At 47.7% G+C, this 23,538-nt stretch overlaps 1 non-coding gene across 1 annotated transcript; it reads right to left on the bottom strand.

The window, feature by feature from the left end:
* Positions 1 to 22,938: 22,938 nt before the first annotated feature.
* Positions 22,939 to 23,022, bottom strand: Trnal-uaa (transfer RNA leucine (anticodon UAA)). Its single transcript has one exon. It is a non-coding gene; the product is annotated as a tRNA-Leu (tRNA).
* Between the last annotated feature and the right edge of the window lie 516 nt (positions 23,023 to 23,538).

Below are 23,538 nucleotides of genomic sequence, written 5' to 3'. Positions count from 1 at the left end.
GCGACGTCGTTGGCGCCAGACCCGATGGCGTGAGGCACAGGAGCCGGCGTAGGGTCAGTGATGGCACCACTGTCGCGTATCATCGTTGGAGGTGAGCAAGGCGATGACGTGGCCGGTATCGCGGTCGTGTCGATACCCTTGGTGACGCCATTATGCGCGTACTCGTACGTAAGAGACCCCTGGAGAGAGCCGGAGGCCGGGGACTGTGCGGTAGCGCATCGGGTGGTCGCCGAGACGGTATCGGGGCAAGTCGAGGGAGGAAGGCTTGCCTGGTGGTGGCTTCCGGGCACAGGTTGAGATGCGGGTAGCGCTGGCGGTGGGAACGCAGGCAGCGATTCGCGCACCGTGCGGTCAGCCACTGGAACAGGGTGGTAGGCAGCGCCGAAGAAGTCGAGCACGCGCTGCCGCAGTTCGTCGTACGGGCGCGGGCCAGGCGGTGGAACGCCGAGGTGGAGCTGGAGAGCAAGCGGCAGTACGTCGAGGAGTACCGCGTGCTTGAACTCCTGGATCCAGATGTGGTTAAGCTCCAGAGCGGCCTCGAACTGAGCGAACCATGCGCCGACGTAGCTGGACGAGAACGGCGGCAGTGGTGGGTCGAACTGCGGCTCCGGCCAGTGAGCCATGGCAGCGTGTCGCTCGGTGGAACGCGCGTTCTCCCGGGTCACCAATGTGGGAGGGACGTGACGGCGGCTGTACGAGCCGTACCGTCGTCCCTGATCAGAAGGGCGAAGGCGGCGAGCCGAGCGACGGGGCTGCGTCGACCAGCGTGGCTGGCTTTTGGAATGACACTGCGCGTGCCGAGCTTGCGCCCCGAGCACGCGCTGCGCTTCTTTATTTTTCTTTCTTTACAGCGCCGACCATAGCGCTCCGCGCTGCGGCGTTGGTGGGCGCTAGAAGCTATTGATTTGCTATCAATTGGCTACGGTGACTGCCTAAGCTTAAGTAGTCCCAACCATGCTTAGCTTAGCAAGGATCAGCTTCGCTAGTTCACAGGGGTATGTGCCATTGCGCTTGGACCCTTTCTTCACTACTGCCAGGATCGGCCCACATTTTCTGTTCGCGAATAACGGACTAACGGCCGTAATTATAGTGGGGAACAATTCCTGTGACCACATTAAGGACTTGTACTGGCGATGACGTTACCGCGCGTTGCCTAGCAACCACCTCGCGGAGCGCCGTGTGCTTCGCCTCCTCTCCGTGCCATGCACATGTTGCCTTGACATGGGACGTTAAGGATAGGGAAGGAGAGCATCCGCGCGGCTCACGCTATGCTCGGGAGAGGGAAAGAAAATGAGAAGGGAGAGAGAAATAAATTGCAGCACCAACGAGGCAACGCGCAAAGCTGCTGCTGACGCCGTCCGCGTTTCCCGCGTTCGCGCCGAACGCGAAAACAGCGCTTGAGTGTAGCCTCCCTAGTCCGTGACTGCAGCAGGCTCCTCTGGCGGCGGCTTGGCAGGCTTGGACCAGCCACGCCCCGGCAAGTGCGAAGGCGCAGCTTGGCCGTGACGTCACCGGGGAGATAAAGCTCGGAGCCGCTGCGACGGCGGCAGAGCTCTCGTTGACTCTGTGGCGAGTACATGTAGCCTTGACATGGGACGACCAAAGAAGAGCCGGACACCCGAAGAAGGCGCTCAACTTGAAGCGCGTCGCGCGGCCAAGCGAGAATCTGCTCGTCGGCGGCGCGAGGCGATTCTTCTTCTTTCTGGGGTATCACGTGCCAAAAAAAGTTCTCATTATGAGGCGCGTCGTAGTGGAGGGCTCAGGATTAATTTTGACCACCAGGGGTTCGTTAACGTGCGCTACAACGCAACCACACTGGTGTTTTTGCATTTCGCCTCCATCTAAATGCGGCCGCCGGGGCCAGGATGTCATCTCTCGATCTCGTGCTCAGCATCGCAGCGCCTTAGCTGACTGAGCCACCGCGGCGGGTGGCGAGCCCATTCGGAATACCGTGACTAGCAGCACTTAGCATTTCCTAGCAAAACTTAGCCAAGCTTACTAAAACCAGGAAGATGCTAGGTCGATCACCAGCTCCGCTGTTTACTCCAGCCTTACACCACTAGTACAAGCTGCCCACATTTTTTTTTTCATTTTTTTTTTTGTGGCAAGCATACACCATGAAACAAATTTCCATGTCAGTTTGAACGCTACTGTCCTTTTCTGCAATGCACTTCGACCGTGAGCATTCTTTATGTGTTAAGTTTTTTTTTATTTATATTAAATCGTCATCAGTTCTGTATCGATGAACAGGGAACTCTTAAAAAAATTGTGTGAGCAAAACATAAACGCTAGTAGCAATAACAACCTTGTAGCAACAGAAAGTATTATAAAAATATGCATGCTGACCGGAAAACAAGAAAATGAAAATTAGTTGCGCAAAAAGATACTAGAGCCTACTAGAAATACTTAAATAATCTATTAATTGGCTACCCCGTTGAAAATAACCTGGCATCGTCGTCTACAGGTAGCAGCTTTATATTTGAAGTCTATTACCACAAGGCAAAAATATATGGAAAATCTACCGAGTAGCATTGCAGCAACATTGCGTCTTAACTGAACCAATAATGAATCTACGGACATCAACAAGAAACTCTAGCTGTCTCACAGAAAAAGATACTGATACTTTCTTTCTGAAAGAACCAGTTGTTCCTTGGCAAATAACTACTCACAGAGGCCATGCGACAAAAATTCCGAGAAGAGGGCAACATATTTTCTGTAGGCCCTTGACCTCGCATCCAAAATAATTAATGCATACATCTATATTTATACATGCGCAATTTTCGGTATATAATACAGGACAACTAAAATGGAGGATGACTCTACGCGGTGGAATAATTAACGGCCACTAGAGAGAGAGAAAGAGAGAGAGAAACAACTTTATTTATCCTATCTTAAAGGGAAAGGGGCTGCGCTAAGAAGGCGAGAGAGGTTGTCCTACTCGCGGTAGGCCGCCTCTACCACCTCAGCCCACCTCTGCAGGATAGCTTCCTGAAGTTCGGGGGTTATGGCTGCGCATGGCAGCCTCCCACAGCTCCCGACTACTTAAAACTCTACAAAGGTGAGGGGGTGGGGAGTGGTTCTTGCATTGCCACATAATGTGGTTTAGGTCCGCTCTGCTAGCGGGACAAAACTTGCAGGCTGAGGTAGGGTATATTCCAGGGTGAATTTTGTGACGTAAGGCAGGGGATAGAAAAGTGCGAGTCTGCAGTCTACGCCATAGCACTTCGTGTATGCGTGACGACCGACACATTAAAGGTAGGAGGGTTCGGCGACCTAGGCGGTAATGCCCGCAAATGTCGTGGTATGAAACTAACTTGTCTTTAGAGGTGAATGCTGGAGGTAGATTGTTGGCGTCTGAACCATCCCCTAGCCTAGCCTGCGCTCGGTTCGTGAAAGCTCGAGCACTTGCGTGGGCCGTTTCATTGCCGATTAGGCCTGCGTGAGCAGGTGTCCAGATTAAACTCAGAAGTTGGGATGGCGGATTATGGGATAGGATGGCTAGGGCTGTCCTGCAAAACCCTACCCGCTCCGAAGTTGTATATGGCAGTTTTTGAATCACTTACTATGACAGAGTAATTGGGTGTTGTTGCGGCGAGTGCCACCGCCGCCTCCTCCGCCTCCTTCGAAGAAGAGGCTAGAATGGATGCTGCAGTCGCAACACTGCCAGTGGAGTCAACGGCTGATATGGCAAATTTGTTTCCACACGGATACTCTGCGGCATCGACATAGACCACGTCTTTGTAGTTAGATAACTTTTTCTGTAGGGCTTTAGCTCGTTGTTGCCTTCTATGTTCGTGATGAAAAGGGTGCATATTCTTAGGGAGAGGAGGTATATGAAACTGCTCATGAATCGGGTGGGGAATATTAAATTTCTCATTGGTCATGGGTGCTGGGGTAACATTTACGGAGTTTAGGATGTGCCTACCGGTGTGGGTGTTCGATAAGCGCTGGTATTGAGCTGTCAGGTGGGCTTCTGCGAGCTCACTAAATGTATTCAAAGTACCTGTAGCCAAAAGTCTCTCAGTGGAGGCTCTACTTGGCACTCCAAAGGCAAATTTGTAGAGTCTGCGTATCAGTGCCTTAACTTCCTCGGCCCTTGTTAAGTGTAGGTAGGGAAGGGAGAATTTGATTTTACTAACTGAAAACGCCTGTACCAGTCTTAGCAGTTCTACTTCACGGTGACCTCCGTGCTTATTAGACACCCTTCCTATAAGCCGTCTGGTGTGGTCTACGCTGGCAGTAACCGTTTGAAGTGTATAAGTATTTAGTCGGTTAGCTTGAATGTTCATGCCAAGTACACGGATTTTGTCGACGACGTAAACTTGCTTCCCGTTAATATTAATCTGAATGTTGGGCGTATGAGGTTTATTTGCGGATAGAAGTAACAGCTCAGATTTAGCGGGTTCCACAGCAAAGCGATGGCTACCACTCTGGCATTCATGTGGAGCCTACAGGTCGCTGCCAGTGCTGTTTTATTGCAAGACCGCTCATGAAACGATCGTCGGAAACCATCCATATCGCTTGGCTGCTATTCTGTCACAGAAATATATTTGTCTCGCTGACAGTACCATTGGCTATATAAGTCGTGTCAGTTGCGGTATCACTGGCAGTACCATTGGCAATATCACTCGTGTCAGTGGCAATATCAGTGGCAATTTCGCTGGTGCTAGGCGCAACCGCTGGACGTCTTTCGATGTTGGTGACTGGAAAACGAAAGAGAAATCGCTTGTTTTAGAAAGCTATATCTTTACGATGCGAAGAAAGCATCGGCTCGCGTAATAGATTTATTTTAATGTAGAGCTGCAACTGGAAAAAGATTAGCACAAGTGGCCGATGACTGGAGCCGGGAAATTGCGGTACGACGCGCTCTTGTTGCCGTCCACACTGGTATCTAAAGTGCCACATGATTCATGTTTCAAAGAGGAGGTGTCTGGCTCCCTCGTTTTCGGCGTGCTCGGGAACAACGGCGTCGCGTGCAGTAATTTATCTGATCGGGTGATCAGTCACTTGTGCTATTCTTTTTCCGCTGCAGCTGTACATGTGAGCGAGCGTTTTTTTTTTCGATTTTTTTTTTGTGAAACCACAAGCACTGTTCCCAACTTCAAAGGTAATATTAACGGTTGTTGTGATTCACAAAATCAGCTGGGATCGTGTAAACGAGACGGTTGGACCGATAGGCTATACGAATGACTCATAGTACGATACAAGGTTGCGTAGCAACTGATCATAGCTTTAATGAAGCACTTCAGCAACCTTTAAACACATCAAAATATGGCAATTTAGGTAGGACGCGAAGCATCCCAAGCTACAGCAACGTTTAGCCTTGCGTTCGAGTTCCTCCCCCGATGTGGTCTAAATACGCGGACACGGGACGATTGTTGCACCGCAGGAACGGCGTCCTAGCAGTGAGGAGCGCCGCTAGGGGCCGCTGCTGCCGTCACTCCTCTAAGTCGAGCAAGACGGAAAATCATCGGCGCTTTGTCAGCGCGCAGTGTTAGAAAAGTTAGATTTAGCTTGGCGTTTCCCATCCATTGCCCCGCGGTGTGGTATGCCGTGCATATACCGCACCATGCACCGCGGTGTGGTGCGCATTCCGCAACTCAGCAGGAACATTATTGTGCGTGCTCGTACGCTTTGTAACCCTTTCTTTTTTTCTGATTTGAACATTTTCGAAATACTGATATACAGACATACAACATTTCGATAAACATTAAAATTTTTTGCAACGTTCTTCTTTTCATTCTATTTTTTTCAGCAATGGTCTTGTTCAGCGAACCTAGTATCTTACATATGCACAATCAAAATATATTTTGTTAGGACAGACAGCAATAAAGATTTGGAGAAATCGTAGGATATGAACCAAAATGTAGCATTGTTGTTAACAATTTACCGAGGGAAAGTGTAGTGCGTCGGCCGTGGATGAAGCAGGCAAAGTTCCAGCCGCATAACAGCGTTTTATTAAGCCCAGCACATACTGACGCAAGGTCCGATAAGTAATCATCACTCTCGAGCGCCGACCGCGACAATTTGAGCACTTGTTCGCACATGTGCAATGCACATGGTCTGGTTGTTCAGACGTGCTATCAGACAATACTTCATCCGTCTTTTTTATGCCACTCGCATAGTTTACGTTTCGACTGGAATATATCAGGTGGTCGACGATCACGAAGCGGATAGTGTCGATCCTGGTCATGCCATGCGCTGTATACATGCGATCTCTAAGGTAAGGTAAAGACACCAGCTGGTGGTGACGAACGCGGGCAGGCGTCGACTAGGTGAAGGTTCGTTGTAGAAGCGAAATGTAGCCGTATAGTAGTACTGAACCACGTTTCCGACAGCAACATTCGTGCTTTTTAGTAAGGTCAACTTTTGCCACCGATGCTCGTAACATCCTGCCGGAGTAGAGGCTCGGTCCCTAAAATACACTGGTTGGGATTAGACAAACAGCGTGGGAGGGGTGGGGGGACGCGTTCTACTCCGGCGGTGGCTGCTTACGGCGAGGCCGCGCGGGCGCCGTATCTGGAAAGCGATCAGCTACGTAGAAAAATGGTGCGCCCCCACGGACCTCATCTTCAAAGCCCTCCGCAATGTGGACAAAGTGCAACTAGTGCCGGTAGCTTCATATGCGCTGTGCTTTCGATGCTTAGTTCGCGTTGAAGCGAGAGACAACACGAAGGTCAGTTCGCTCGCTGCTGATGCCGCGCCTCCTCACTCCGGCGTTCTGACAGCGAGTTTCCGCGGTCATCGAGCGAGACGTGTTCATGTTTACCTGTGCATGCGTGACAGCGTGCTTGTTAACTTAGATAGTAAGCGAATGTTTACAAGTTTACACAGCCGATAACACTAATATCCTTAGCTCGTAAAGTTGTCTACTAATCTGCTATAGCAATCGATGGTTCACCTTTCGAGCGAAACTTCGACATTTTTTTTCTCCACCCACCAGATTATCTTGATGGGTCCTTAGCTAACTATTTCATTCGTTTATGTATACGCCCGGGTACTTATATTGCTTGACTATGGGCTAGACTTGCTGTTCAATTGATATGACGTGATCACTCGTCTCTTCATTAAAGGTTATTTCCGATTTGTCTGTCCTAAAGTCAAGGCCTAGATTTGTCGACGAATGTCCACGCCTATTTTCTGGTCTCTGTAAGTCCCCTGCATTGTCCACTAGCACCACTATGTCGTCTACATACATAAGCCCAGTGACCTTGTGTTGCACCCTTTGCCAACAACAGATGTAACATAAGATGAATGAAACCCTAATTCACTCAGAAGGCTTTGTGTGCGAGCTAGTTGGTACGGATCATTCATTTTAAAACAGCGCCAAAACAAAACACGGACAAGGGACAGCGCTCGACCCGTGTTCTCCCTTGTCCGCGTGTTTTTTTTTTTTTTTTTGGCGCTGTTTTAAAATGAATGAACCTAATTCACTGCTATCTAGTCGTTTTTCTTTGCCCTTAGACAAAGCGTGAACCCTTGCTTCAGTCCTCCGTCAATATCCATCACTTCATTACATTTCCGGCCTCCCTTATACGATTTGTACTCGGTTGTCCTTATATAGCTCCCTCAATAGCTCCACTAAATCATCATCTATGCCTTCGAGCTTAAGAATATCCCATAACAATTCCCTGTCTACGTTGTCATACGCTCCTTTAATATCTAGAAATGCTATCGATAAAGGTCAGTTCTGAGCTACTGAGATCTCTATCCACTGAATTAGTACAAACATATCCTCTAAGTGTCTGCCTGGCCTGAACCCATTCTGTAGTTCCCCCAGTATATCATTTTTCTTTGTAGATGAGGTTCATCTTGCTTTCACGCCATCCAACCAGAATTTTCTTCGTTCTAATCACTTGCTTTGTGGCATTACTCAGCAGTGTCTTGCTCTTTGGACCGAGGTTTTTGATTAGCTGTATTGGGATTTCATCGGGTCCTGCTGCCATGTTATTAGCAATATTTTCTTCTGCTTTATTCCAGTAAAATATTTCCATGCAAAATTTTGATCAGTCAGGCTTATCTGTTGTTGCTGGATCTGTTTCAGACTGAACTGCGCTTTCTTTCGTGCCGACGTTATACCTAATAACGTCTGTGATGTACCGGAGCGCATCGCCTCCTTCGTAGATGTTACCGTCTTCATCCCTTATAGTCGTTTGCGAATATTGAGTTGGAGCTCCGGGTGCTCTTATATGGTTCCAGAATCTTTTTGGGGCGCCTTTGTCTTTTTTCGAATGTTATGCGCCCAACGTTAACTGCGCATTTAGATTTCTCTTGCACGAGCTCACTCGCAACCCCCCCCCCCCCCTTTTTTTTTTTTTTGCTCGGTATTTGGTCAATCTAAGGAGCACCTCCTCTTCGTGTAATCCCAACATTTATTGCGATAGTAAATATATGGACACTCCAAGCGCAAATTGCTACAGTGTTTCGACAGTTTCCGCGGTCATCGATTCAGATGCGTTCATCTATGCTTGTGCGCGCATGACATCATGCTTCTTGATTTCGTTAGTGTGCCTACAGACAGACAGAAAAGGAACTTTATTATATTATTTATTAGTGTGCCTAGGTTTACCAGATTATACGGCCGATAAAACTGATGTACCTACTTCGTATAGCTGTTAACTAGCTTGCTATCGCAATCGATCCTTCGCCTTTCGGGCGAAGCTATGACTTTTTTGCTTCTCGGCGATCCCTGACGCCTGTTTACGCTTTTCTATAGAATGCAGTATTTCCTTGTTCCACCCCTTACGTCGGTTCCCTCTTTCCAATCGAACATTTTTTTTTCTGTGTCTGTCTAATTTCCTGCTGTATAACGTCTACCAGTTCCTCATAAACCCACGCTGCTGTAGTAAAAGACTCTATTTGCTTCTCTATGATTTTTGCGATCTCTCTTATTTGCTTTTCATTCATTTTTTAGAAATTCTGATGCTATCGATTCGTGTTTTGCGTTAGTATTGTTACGTGTAGCTGATGTACAAGCCTATTTCCAATATATTTACACGTGGGCTAACGGTGGCCAAGATGGCGACCCTATACAAATCGGGAACACGTCGTCTTCCTCCTCTTCAGTGCAGGCACACTGTGACGACTGTTCCGTATATCCCCTCACCCCCCCCCCTTTCCGGCGGTAGAAGCACCCTCCCGGTGCTTAAGCTACGCATCCGCGGTGAAAGGTGTGTGATAGGGCTTGAGTCTCGCTACGTGAACGATGTCACTTGCAGCTGACGACGACGCGGAGGGGTCGGCGGGGATGATTTCATATGTGACATCGGTCACTTGTCGCACCAGACGGTTTGGAACAGTGTAACGTGACAGCAGCTTTTTGGAAAAGCCCACACGTCGGATGGGTGACCAGAGAAGCATAAAAGAACCCGGAGAAAACTGCACGTCTCGATGGTCGCAATCAGAGTCGTCTTTGATGCTCCTGTGAGGCCTCGAGGCGGGTGCGGGCGACCTGCCGCGCTGGGTCGGGGCGTGCGATCACGTCGCGGGCGTATTCAGTGACTGAACTTGCGGGAGTGGCAGCAAGGCGGCCAAGGGAAACGCGGGTTCTCGCCTGCATAGGAGATGGAATGGTACATAGTCGGTGGTGTCGTGACGTGATGAATTATGCGCGAACGTCACATCTGGTAAAGGAAGGTCCTAGTCGTGGTCGTCGGCCGCAACGCACTTCGAAAGCAAGTCGATGATGGTCCGGTTGAGGCCCTCCGTGAGAACGTTGGTCTGTGGGTGGTAGGACGTAGAGCACTGCACGGGCTCGGGCTTACCCGAAAGCCCGGGCCGGGTCGGGTAGGGCAGTTATTTCACGGGCTCGGGCCGGGCTCGGGCACGTCATGTGCTTTGTGACCCGGGCCCGGGCCGGGCTCGGACTTTCTGGTGCGAGCCCGGGACGGGCTCGCACCAGAAAGTAGCACCAGAAAGATTTTTTTCGGTGTCGGGCTGGGTTCGGGCCGGTTTCGAGCCGGGCTCGGGCCGGGCTCGGGCCTAAAGTAAAGGGGTGACGGGCCGGGCCGGGCGGGTAACGTAGATTATTTCCGGGCCCAGGCCGGGCCCGGGTCTCGCCATAAAACTTTTGGTCGTGCTCGGGCGGGCAGCCCAACGTAAAAACGGGCCCGGGCCGGGCTCGGGCTGAAAAAATCGGCCCGTGCAGTGCTCTAGTAGGACGTACTGAATTTGTGCTTTGTCGAGCAGGAGCAGAGGCTGTCCTCGACGACTGCCGAGAGAAAGCTACGGCCATGGTCAGTGAGTCATTGGCGCGGAGCACCGTGCACTATAGTGATGTCGTAGAGTAGGAAGTCAGCGACGTCAGTAGCGCAACTTGTCGGGAGTACCATGTAGCGTAATCGGTATCGACGACGACCCCTTTATTTCCGGAGCCCGAGAGCGGGAACGGCCCAAAAAGGCCTAGACCAACTCGGAAAAAGGGCTCGGGCGGGACGTCGATTGGCTGGAGACATCCAGCTGGAAGCGCCGAGGGCTTATTCTGGCGCTGACCGAGCTCACAAGCCGTAAGGTAACGCCGCGCGGAACGGGCGAGGCCCGGCCAAAAGAAGCGACGATGCGCATGGTCGTATGTGCGCGAGAGGCTCAAGTGTCCAGCTAAGGGAGCATCGAGAAGTTGGTGGAGGACAGTCGAACGCAGGTGTGATGGGATGGCGAGCAGAAGGTAAGGGCCGTGATGATCAAAATTACGGCGGTATAATGTCTCCTCCTTGAGGAGAAACATCCGGAGAGAGGCCAAACAAGGCGTTGACGCCAGCCGGTCGATGAGTGCTCGTAACGAAGGATGGCGGCTTTGCTCGTTGCCGATTTGAAGCAACTGTGACATAGAGAAAACTAAAGCAATGTCGTCTGCATCTGCCAGTTCGTCCACGGGATAGCGGGGCAAACAACCTGCACCCTGTTGCAAGCGTCCCGTCTTATATACCACGGAGAAGGTGTATTCTTGCGAACGTAAAGCCCAGCGAGCGAGTCGTCCCGTGGGGTCCTTGAGCGAGGATAGCCAGCAGAGAGCGTGGTGATCAGTGATGACACAGAATGGGCGTCCGTACAAGTATGGGCGAAACTTCGCAACAGCCCACACAAGAGCGAGGCACTCGCGCTCAATTGTCAAAGTCAAAAATGTCGTAATAGTCTTCAAGAACGCGGCATAGGTCTTCAGCTCGAGCAGGTGTAAGTTCAGGTGAAAAACCATCTTCTCAATGTCGACGCCACTGCCGTGGAATGACGTCACGGTATGGGCTGAGCTGCAACAATCTTCGACTGTGAACGGCTCGACCTGATCATCCTGCAGAGCGCTAATTACAGCCAATGAGATCCCTTGTGGCAGGACTTGCGTGGTTAGCGCGAAATTGACAAGGGGGAAGGCAGGTGTCGGTTGCCAGTAATTGTCAGCACAGTTTGCAGAACGGTAACACCATGAGTAAGCATAACGGCCGGAATTGGTGCGACCATGTAATTGCCGTCAGGTACAGCAAGTGTGGAAAGCAAGTCTACGTGTGTCACAGATTTAGGCGGTAGGCGAATAAAATCCATGCAGCTTCAACGGCAATGAGGCGGGTCCACAGGGTTGGCAAGAAGAGGAAAGTCAAGGCGAAGTGAGCAGGCCGAACAGTCAATAAGGGCAGAATGAGTGGCGAGAAAATGCAGACCGAGAGTGAGTTCGTGAGGTCAATGCTCGATGGCGGTGAAGAGAACGACGTTGTGTCGCTGAGCAATGGTGAGTCGCGCAGAGCATATGCCAACAATAGCGACAGTCCCTCCGTCGACGACAAGTACAGCTCGGTTCGGGGCAGGCGTCAGAACTTTCTTGAGCCGACGACGAAGAGCAGCACTCATAATAGACACATGCGCCCCGGTGTCAATCAGAACGCACACAGCAACATTGTCCACATGAACGTCCAAAAGATTTTGGTTCGTGAATAAGGTCAAGTGAGGATTTCTTGCCAATGTCGTCAATGCAGCTCCACCTCCAGAAGGTGCACTGTCTAGTTTTCCGGTCGGCGGTGCTGCGAATAGGGCGGAGAAGGAGCACGCCGTACCAGGGGCGAACGAGATCGACGGCGGAATGGAGAAGGAGAGCGGGAGTAGCGGGGTCGTGGCAGAGGTGTCGCAGTCAGATGATGGGTCCGGCAAAGAAGGAGCGGATGAAAATGACGAAACCGAGGGAAGGGGGTGGTATAGTCCGAAGACAAGCGTGTCGCAGAAGGCCAGCGTCTGCGGCAGTGGCGAGCGATATGCCCAATGAGTCGGCAGTGAAAACAGATCGGCTGGTCGTCAACGGTGCGCCATTCGGACGGGTTGCGCTGTCCATAAGGTGAGTAAGAGGAGCGAGGAGGGAACGTCCGGGGATAAAGAGGTTCCGAGCGTACGGGACCAACAGAGTGCAGGCCGACAATTGACAACTTTAATGTTCCTAAACTTTAATGTTAAACGTCTATGATCGCTAACAAGGCTATTTTTCCATGTTCGTCTATTACCATTTGATCTAGTTGTTCGTAGACCATTTCTGAGACTAAGGCGTAGTCGATACATGGCTGCCTGTTTCCGCATTACCACGTTACCTGTCCATGACACTTATTCTTCCGGTTACCTACTATAAAACTCTGTTCGTCACACAGATCCAACACCAGAGAACCATTATAATAAGTATATCCGTCTTAGTGGTCGATGAGCGCATTCATATCTCCTACTAATATCACCTGGCTTATTTCTTTAACTCGTTAGTATCGCTTCTAATGCAATCAATCAATGTCCCGGTCAGTCTGCTGCACCCCTCCCATACAATATTGTCAATTACAGGCGGCTGCTCCAAATCTCGTAGATGCGTTTCGGTGAAGGCGTACACGCTAACAGCTTCTTCCTTCAGCTGAGTTTGGATTTCCAGCCATTTATCTTGCTTGCGACCACCCTGCATGTATACGGACCAATTTTACCATCTCTGTATTTAACTTTGTGCGCCTTTACTTAACTCCTTTTGCTATAATTCTGCACCTTGCTGGTGTGTCGCTGCATTCAATACCTAATCTAGCTTCCCGGTTGCCTGGAGCCGGTCTGAAAAGGCTACTGCGCGTGTCCGCAAAATGACGTCCAACCCGTATTGCTACACTTTCGGTAAAATGTGTACCGTCACGCACAAAGCGCTTTCGTGGCCTTTTCGGTGCAATTCTTGGTTGATGTCAAAGACTGTAAAATTCATTGCCTTATCTAACATCCAAATCTCCGTTTACTGCAAGCACTGCCCTTTCAAGTTCACACCTCTGATTTTAAACATGTGGTCTGCATGTTCGCACAATGGCATTTGCACTTCCTTTGAAACATTCCGCAGAGCAGTAACCCCTTTGGCTGTTTGCTTCGCGATCCCTGCCCCCCGTCCTTGCCCTCCGTCCCTGCCGTACGTCAATCAATCCTCCCATTATCACCACTATGTGTCTCTCTTTCAGTGTGTACCACATATGTTGCTTGGCCTTCGCTATCACTTCCTTGAACAACTTCCCCGGAAGCGCATTAATCTGCACTCGCTCGCCTTCACCACTATCTCACCAGCTCTACTATACCGATGTTTGCATCTCCCAGGAATACAAGTCAGCACTTTTCCACCTGCTCGCCGCCGGAAGCTGCAACTGGAGCCGCAATGCATCCGCCCCCCCCCCCAAACCGCCCTCCTCCTTATCCTCACCCTCCGCTTTGTTGTCATCATCCGCGGCCGGCACTTCAGCGGCAGCCCCTCCGTGGCCATAACTGACCTTTCCATCACAGATTTCCGGCGTGGTGGTTTTACCAATCTTACCTGTTATCGGTTCGCGGTGTTCGCATCGAAGCGTTCACCATTACATTTCGGAAAGGTGGCCCTCAGTTTCATTTCGGTGTTGGCTAATTTATATTCTACCACCTTCCTCTACTTCTGCTCGCCCTTGAGTTCCTTTTCTAACTTCAGGACCCGCTTTGCTACTTCATCCTTCATCTGTCCTAGACGGTCTAGTCGCAACTGAGCACACATATCCTACACATAAAATCTGTCCCGTTTGCCTCGGCTTCCAACGCGAACCGCGTTTCTTCCAACGCATAGGGACGCTCGCACTCAGATCAACGTACGTCAGTTTCTCTAACAAGGCGTCCTACAAAAGCAGACCTAGTTGCAGAAAAAAGATAATAAAAAAAGTCGCAACTTCGCACGAAAGACGAAGCATCGATTGCGATCGCAAATTATGGGATACCTATACGAAGTAAGGCTAGTAGTTTTATCGACCGGATAAATTTGTAAACATAGGCATACTGACTAAATTAACAAGCATGCTGCCATGCGCGCACAAGCAAACCTGAACACATCTCACTTGATGACCGCGGAAACTCGCTGTCAAAACGCTGGAATGAGGAAGCGTGGCAGCAGCAACAATCTATAATCTATAGATTGCTCCCGTTTAACCTAACACTTCTACCATCCAAATCAGCGAAAAATGAAATCAAGAACGTGGATCTTGCGTGAGGCACTTGCAGTGGGCACGTGTTATCCCCTTGGCGTCACTCGAGAGAGCTAAGGTCATAATAGTGATGATTTAACGGCATCCCCTTTGAAACGGGGCAGTAACAAATAGTCTGCTAGCCTGCTTGATTACGCTAAGCATGTTTTTATCTAGCCTTTTTGTATACATTTCAATAATATTTTCCCCCTCAATATCTACCTTGTACCGCTACCTATGACTGTAAGCGATCAGGTCGTATCAATATCTTTCCTACTTTTTTTTCCACCAACACTCTAAACGTCTGTGGCTTATCTTGACTGCTGACCGGTTTATGCTTCCGTCCACTTTAAACCCAAGAGCTTCTGGAACGTGTACGTTACCTACGTTTCGCACTGGGTGAATCCCTTCGCATTCAATGAGGATGTGCGGAGTGGTCTCCGGATCATTGCTGCAGCATACACATGCCTCATCTAGTTCTGAATACTTCCTCCGGTATGTTTTGGTCCTTAGGCAACCGGCTCGAGCCTCAAATAGCAAGGCACTGCCCTTTGTGTTATCGTACGCATTTTCCTTTATAATTTATTCTCATTCTTGTAAATCTCCATGGTCCTTTTTGTTTCCATTCTTTCAATCCAATTCACTGTCTCTATTTCTCTCACTTTCTTTCTGACGACTCATGGTTGTCTATTTGCAGTTTCAATGATCCTGTACTTGGTTGCCAACATTCTTGAACTCTTCCTCCATTCTGTGTACGCGCTTTTCAGGTACAGACACTTGTGCACTTTAGCCACCCATTTATTGTCATCCATGTTCCTGAGTATTTCTTCAAAACTAATTTTGCTCTGTGCTTCTCTGACTTCAAAAGAGGCCCACCCCACTTCACCCTACACAGCCTCTATTGTGGTTCACTTTGGGCTCCCAAAGCCAACCGGCCCACTGATCTTTGGTTAACTTCATCCCCGACAAGATATCAGATTTTAAGCATAATATGGCATTTGCGAGCGTTAGCGCTGGCACCATTACTCCTTTCCAGATTCCACGTACCACCTCATACTTATCTGGTGCATGACAAAAGCGCCACCACGTGTTGCCTCGTGGAAGCTTATGTGGCATTGGCTGACACGGTCAGCTGCCGTATCTGAATGCTCACGGTGGGCGTATATGCGAGAAACTACAATCTCCTAATCAGTGAAAGGTTTCCAGGAGCATAAGCTCAGACGACTCATGTACTGTTTTGAAGTTTAAATGCACCACAAGCAAGAGCGACACATTAGGCTGTGAAGTAAAGAAAAGAAAGAGGCAGGTACTCACAAGCACATAGTGAAAGCAGAGGACTGTTGCAGCTGATTCCAGAGACCGCAACTGCGGCGCTGCCGTCGTAACGGGCTGCAGTGCACTCGTGGCTGCTGATACTGAGGAGAAAAAGACAACTGAATTCTTCGCGATCTATACTGTAAGGTCAAATGGATACAGATACGAAAGTTTTTTTTTTCACATTGTCACATTGAAGTATTTATATATACAAGAGAGCTAGAAGAAAAGTGGTGAAACAGTGCTATAAATTAAGAGTCGGAATAGGTGCGCCTGAAAAACGCTGGTTGCAATTGAAATTGTTGGCGGAGCTATCAGAGAAATAGTTTTCTAGAATAGATTCATTCTAGTTGCACTGGGCGCTACGTGCAGAAATTGTGAACATCTGGCACGTATAGGAACTCATATCTACATCAACGATAGCATTTAAAACAACAAATCTGAGTTTGTCATGCCCTCCATCAACCACGCGGGATTCAAAGGAACTGATATGGATCACTTCAAGGTGATATCAGCATGCGCACGAAAGCGGGGCAAATACCTCTTTCTCGCGTGAGTCGACTAACACTTGATAGGCTCGAAATTTCCCAACCACGCCACGATGGGGCCGCCTAACCCGCAATATTTGTCTCGTGCCACTCATAAAGTGCGCTACTGCACTGTACTGTGGAATTCAAGTAGATCAGCGATGTAAATCTATAGTGAAATGATTCTCCTACCTCACAAAATAATTCAGTAGTGCATACAGAACAGAATTTGTAGCGCTTTGAGGTAAGCCGCCATTTATATATCGGGGACTGTGGAAACCGGCGGAACGAATTGCCATGAAAGGCGCTCATTGTGTTCCGCTAGTATGCTAGCTGACTCTGCTTGCTGGCTTGACATATTTCGTTAGCTGCCCCGTTATCAAAACCACCGTCCTCTCGAGGGCCACGCGGGCAGATGGCGACTTCGGGTTAAGGTAGGTATGTTTACTCAAAATGGGGTTGCTAAAGCAACAAAACAAATCTGGTTTATAGCAGGCTGACGTTGAACGCAGGTTTCTGCGGTCCTCTCCTAGCGCGTTATGATTCATTTCTGATGCTGCTCTACCATTACGCCGATATCTACTTCACATGGTACCTCATAAGTCAGCCGCCTGCCCGGACGACATTTCACATAAGATTAAAGTACATCATCGGCTGCATTCGCCGCTAACAGTTGATCAAAACCGAGGCAGCTGAACTTCGAAATTTTGTGAAAATATTCTAGAGTACATCCATAAAACACAGTTTCTCTGTAAGGGCGCGTCCCGGAGGCGTATGCTCGCGCTATGTCTCGACGGCAGAAGGAAGACGTAGGGTTTGTGTAGGAAATAAGCTACGGCGCGCTGGCCGCGTCCACTATGTTGCGACTGTGGCGGCGGTTCCCGGATATCGAGCTAAGGGAAACGCGCGAGCAGGAAGTCGAGGCGCGGGAAGGCTCCTCGAACCCCACACCCTGCCTCCTTGCGGCCTCTTTAGGGTACATTGTAGGTATATAACAGAACATGGCGCGGATGAGTAATAAGTGTGCACTAAATACATGTACAGTGAGATAAACTTTATGTCACGGCAGCCATTGAACTAAGCTCACTGAGCAGATCCGTGAGAGAGAAGAAGTCACATACTATGAAATGCGGGGATGTCGCTAGTAGACTATAATGCAGTCGTAATTTCTTGAGTATTATTGCACTCGTGGCGCTAAACGAATCGCGAAGTGAAAAAAAAAAGTAAAAGGCAAACGTTCCGCAGCTTGGACATTCGAGTTGCCGAAACCGTGCACCCATTTCTTCCTGCGCATTATTCAACACGTTCTTCGGCATTGTTGAAGATTCGCATCATTAATATTGGTGGTGACGGCAAAATACTTAAGAATACTTGCCGGACGTCGTAACTCCGCAAAAACAAGTAAGAAAAGGCCACGAAGATAGCGTGCTCATTGTGACGTCTCGACAGCTGCGCGCGCACCCGTCATGCCCGACCTTGCACATTCTGATGTAATAAAGTGACGTTTCTTTACTTCGTATTTTGCCCACTGTGGCGCGTTCGCGTACGCTTAACATACATCGAATTGTATTTGATTCGCCCTCAGAATGGTTGAATTCTACCATAGCGTTATAAAGAAATGCGCGACCAATCGAACTTCTCGTTGCCAGCACAAAATTCCAGTGATGTCACCATCAGGTCATGATCACGCGCATGCTTATATCACGCCTGAGTCACTCTTTGAAACCTCTGGTGTGGGCCTCACGGGCCAGTTTCTCGTATTATTTCCTCGTGACAGAGCTTTCAAAGGCTGTGTTGGACCGCACTATCTTCGAGATCCGCCGACGTTTTTATAGCCCACTGCCCTAGGGATCCGCCCACATTCGTAGCAAAGCTGATATACACAAAGTTCGTGAGTACTGCCTCTAATGCGATCGCATTAAAACGTATTCAGTATTAATGCAACAAACCCACGTATGCACACCTAAGGTTGAGGAACATCGAGCCAGTAATGTCTAGCTCTCCCTCGATGCGTGTAGTCTTCGTAGTACTTTATAATGTTCGTTATATATTTGTTGTCCACAGCACCCGGCAGAAGGCCCATGCCAAGTACGTCGCATTCCCTGGCGGCTTCATGGTAGGGTTTTTTCAGGATCAATCTGCAAACTGGGCGACGGCCCCTATAAGCCAAGCTTGTATTTTCTGTTTACACGAAGAAGAAATCAGAAGATACCATGATTACCACAAATACCGCATATTTACTAGAATAGCACGAATAGGTACTACAGATACAACGCGATGTATACTTGCCGCAGGTAAAGCCATGAGTCTTCGGTGGATTGCTTTTCCTGCCTGAAAAAAAAATGTAAGAAAAGACGGAACTAATTTAACTAAACGTTTCAAGCTACAAGCAATGTTGATGATGTAGCTCGCTGATCAAACAATTTATAGTCGCTAAGTACTTTCCTTAACTGGGTTTATTATGAGAAATACTATACTCCATATTGCGAAGGTAGGCCTCGGAGGGAAAGAACACATGTGCTTGCTTCGCAATCCCAAAGGGTCTCTGAAGGTCGAAGTCCAGTTCGCTATGCCCAAACTGGCACAAACATACGCAAAGGCGCTCGAGGGTGGTCGACACGTGCACTTAAGTTGCATACGGTGGTGTTAGGGACTACTTCCTCTTAGAACTGTGAGTCTTGGATTCGTCCGTCTGCTGATTGTTGTGTGGTGAAGTCATAACTGGTTCATAACTGGTTGATCGCTGATTATATATTATTTCCCAATCAATACGGAGAAGTAAATGCCACTGTTTTCTTTCAATCTTAGTATTTCCCGAAGCAGTTTGGTAAACTTCTTCGGATGATAATCGAAATGTTCATTAATAGCGAGCCACATAATCCGGAAAATAAATCGAGACTTCAGGGTGCTGTTTAGAATGGCCCGTCATTCGGCTCACTATCATACTTAACGCGAGACGTTTTAAAATCGGAGCTTGTGTAATTCTAGTCAATATTGTAACAATAAAGAAGCCCGAGTACTGCGCGCGTCTTAGGAAAAAAGAATAGCAGTACTAGAGGTTCACTTAAGCACTCTCGTCAGATTAGAAAGGCATTAAGCCGCTATGTAATCAGGCGGACCTTGATAAGTGCAACTATCACAACTTCCGCGAATCTCATGCAACTTCCGGGAATCTCACATCAGTGCAGCTCATAGTATTTTTCAGCGTTTTGATCACCCATTTAAAGTTCAACCCTATTTTGCTCGCACTAATCTGTATCGTCATTCACCATTACTGTTGGCAATATATCATAATAAACTACCGAGGGACATTCTATCGGCCATTAACCATGATGTTTTTGTTAACGAGTTGAAGATTTTCCTAAATTGTTGAGTGCTTACTTGCGTATGTTATTCCTTCTGTATATAATTATATCACTGTATCTTACCAATGTTCTTTTTTACACGTTTGTAATTCTAACTGACTCCCCCTATGTAATGCCTTTAGGGTATTAGCATACATAAATAATCTAGCATAACGCAATCTAACCTTATCTAAAAATACTGGTTGCATGTTGCGGAGTACACCTAACCTAACTCTACCAAACTGAACCGAACCCATTAAACATAAGCTATCTTAATCCAAGCAAGCTTAACGCAACCAAATCTAACAACATGTGATAAATCACGAGAACCGATGTTGCCTTTGGCGGGGATTTTTCGGCTGTCCAGCCTGAGTGAGAAAATTAAAGCGTTCACAAAATAAACAAAAAAAAATGTCCGATCCGCCGAAACTTAAGAAGCACCACTCCAGGAACACGAGCAGCAAACGCGTGAAACGAGAACATTTCAAGCATGTGACGCATAACAGTTAGTTAACCAACCCACGTGTTCAAGATCATGTCTTATCGCTGATAGCACTTGTAACACACAACCTTTTAACTCGTACTGTGATAACTGTGCACATATTAAGCGCTAATTACGCGTGGAGTAGACGCAAGAGGGCACATGCTCACCAGTACTTCTGGATCCTGAGCCAATCCTATAAGTATTGTAGTGTGATTCTCGGGTGGAACCACTGTGGTATTGAAAATATGTGCAACATGTTGCTGCAAGGAACTGTGAAGGTTATCAGAAGTGGTACTTTGAACGGTCACTTTCTAGGGTACTTTTACTGGCGATGACCGTTACATGGCGGCGCTGAGATGAGACGGCTTTTGACAGTCTCTTCGAACGTTACATAATGTTTCTTCGAGGTTAGGTTAAACGGGTAGTCTGTATTATCATTGTTCTAAACATCCATAGTGTGATTAGTATACCGGAAGCTCTGAAATTACTCGTTTCGCATATGCCACAGATGCCACTTACTTAAAAGATGGAATAAAGGTCCTGTTGTTGTCGTTGTTGTTGTTGTTGTTGTTGTTGTTGTTGTTCCTTTCTTTCTCCTTATTATCTGGTAGAACTAAGAGAACATTTTTCCTTCTAGTAGTGTTATTTTATACGATGGTCTTTAAAAAAGATGATGGATGAGAAGAGGAGCCCTAGCGAACGTTGCACTGAGTGCGACGTATCCGTTAGAAGAAATCAGTTAGAAGAAACGCGATTGAAATGAGTAGGCGAGAAAGATTGGGTGTATTTTGGTATAAAAGCTGTGCAAGCATCGATACTAGACCATCTAGAGCACGAGAGGAATAACAACTAGCGACACAGGTCGAGAAACTAGAGAAAAAAAAGCCGACAGATCCAATGCCCTGTGGGAATCGATGTTATGCGAAGCAGTGTGCGGGGAGCCTATGAAGTTAACGAAACGACCATAAGGGCACCAAGAAGTAGGCGGCTCTTTCATGACCTACATGACACGCATGTCATGACATTCATGTCATGAGTCATCAGGAGCTCCTTTAGCTATACCTAAGAGAGCTTAAGGCTAAAGCCTTAGTCATGTTCATGACTATGACTTCGACCATCAACCTTTAGCCTTTTCCTTCCCTTAGTACCACATCCGAACCCATTCCATTGGTTTTAGAGTGATATTTTTTTTTCGCTCAGTCATGGTCATGGCTATGACTCCTAATATCATCATTTAGTGTTTCCTTCACTTAGTGCCCACGTCCGACCCATTCCAGTGGTTTTTGAGTGTTATTCTTTTTCGCTAAATTATTGTCTTTTTGGCTCAGTCATGGTCATGACTATGACTTCTACCATCATCATTTAGTGTTTCCTTCAATTAGTACCGAGGTCAGAACCCATTCCAGTGGTTTTTGAGTGTTAATCTTTTTTCGCTGAGTCATTGTCATTTTTGCTGAGTCATGCTCATGAATATAATTTTTGCCATAATCATTTAGTGTTTCCTTCATTTAGTGCCCACGTCCCGAACCCATTCGAGTGGTTTTTAAGTGTTAATCTTTTCTCGCTGAGTCATTGTCATTTTTGCTGAGTCATACTCATGACTATGACCTTTACCAACATCCTTTAGCGTTTCCTTTACTTATTAGCCCACGTCCGAACCCATTTCAGTGGTTTCTTAGTGTTGATCTTTTTTGATTGGTCATTCTCATGACCTAGATGATACGCATGTCATGACATTTATGTCATGACCTATCTCTTATGTTCCTCATACACTCCTGTCATACTATGCCAATTTTGGTACCTACCAAGTTAACGAAACGCCCATGAGAGCACCAAGACGTAGGCGGCTAGATAGATAGATACTGTCAAAGTAGCAAATGTTTGCCAAGAAATGCTTCGCATTTAAAAAGCCGGCAGATCCCACGCCCTGTCGGAATCGATGTTATGCGAAGCAGTGTGCGGGGAGCCTACGAAGTTAACGAAACGACCAGGAGAGCACCGAGGCGTAGGTGGCTGTTTCATGACCTACATGACATGCATGTCATGATATTCATCTCATGACCTATCATTTATGTCCGAACCCATGTCAGTGGTTTTTGTGTGCTAATCTTTTTCTGTTGAATCATTGTCATTTTTGCTGAGTCAGGCCCTTGACTATGACTTCTACCGTCATCCTTTAGTGTTTCCTTCACTTAGTACCCATTCCACAAGTTTTTGAGTGTTAATCTTTTTTCGCTAAGTCGTTGTCATTTTTGCTGAGTCATGGTGATGACTATGACTTCTCCCATCAGTCCTTGAGTGTTTCCTTCACTTAGTACCAACGTCAGAACCTATTCCATTGATTTTTGAGTGTTAATATTTTTTCGCTGAGTCACTGTCATTTTTACTGAGTCATGCCCTGATCTAAAGGTTAAAGGTTAAAGGTCAAAGGCTAAAGGTTGAGGTCGAAGTCATAGTCATGAACATGAATAAGGCGTTCGCCATAAGGTGTCTTAGGTGTAGCTAAAGGGACTCCAGGACTCATGACATGACTGTCATGACATGCGTGTCATGTAGGTCATGAAAGAGCGCCTACTTCTTGGTGCCCTTATGGTCGTTTCGTTAACTTCGTAGGCTCCCCGCACACTGCTTCGCATAACATCGATTCCCGCAGGGCGTGGGATCTGCCGGCTTCTTTTTTAGAGGGTTTTCCGATTGCTAATTCTGACGACGGTAGGCCGCATCATAAACAAATGAAACACTTTGATGGCAAATTAAAAAGTCTGCTTCCGTGACGAGAAATATCCAAGGCAAGCAGAAAAAAAACGCATAATTGTCAGGAGTGGGGATCGAACCCACGCCCTCTTACGAGGACCAGAGCTTAAATCTGGCGCCTTCGACCACTCGGCCATCCTGACAACGACGACGTCGCCATTCGTAACGTCAACTTCAGCTGGAGTACGGAATGCCGGGCTCTGAGGTGAGTCTAACAAAACATTGATTGTTCGCGCATGTGTTTGTTCTTCGTCACCGTGAATTCTGAAATCACGTCAAAGGTCGTTCAGCGTCTCTGTTAAATAAGAACAAGTTAAAAGGCATTATTTCGCATTGATTGCATTGCTATGTGACTAGTTTAGCATACAAGACGCAACGTCAGTTGTATCTTTTGTGATCCTGTCAGCTCTAGCCTATCGTTTTTTTATATGGTTGATGTAAGAGACAAATAAATATTGCTTATACGAAATGATTTTTTTTTTGCTTTCTTGCCGACCACGATTTAGTAACTTACTGAGCTCCCATGATATGGGACAAACTTTGCCTAAATGTTTGTGTTTAGTTTGTAACTCGTGTACAGGTATCTTGAGTACATGCCTGCTTAGAAAAAGACGTCACAGTTTCGCCTGAAAGGCGGAGCATCGTTTGCGATAGCAAAT

This window comes from Dermacentor silvarum, chromosome 2, assembly GCF_013339745.2.
Source record: "Dermacentor silvarum isolate Dsil-2018 chromosome 2, BIME_Dsil_1.4, whole genome shotgun sequence".
NCBI classification, from domain to species: domain Eukaryota; kingdom Metazoa; phylum Arthropoda; class Arachnida; order Ixodida; family Ixodidae; genus Dermacentor; species Dermacentor silvarum.
Note: the sequence above shows the minus strand (reverse complement) of the source record. Positions and strands in the feature narration are given on the sequence as shown.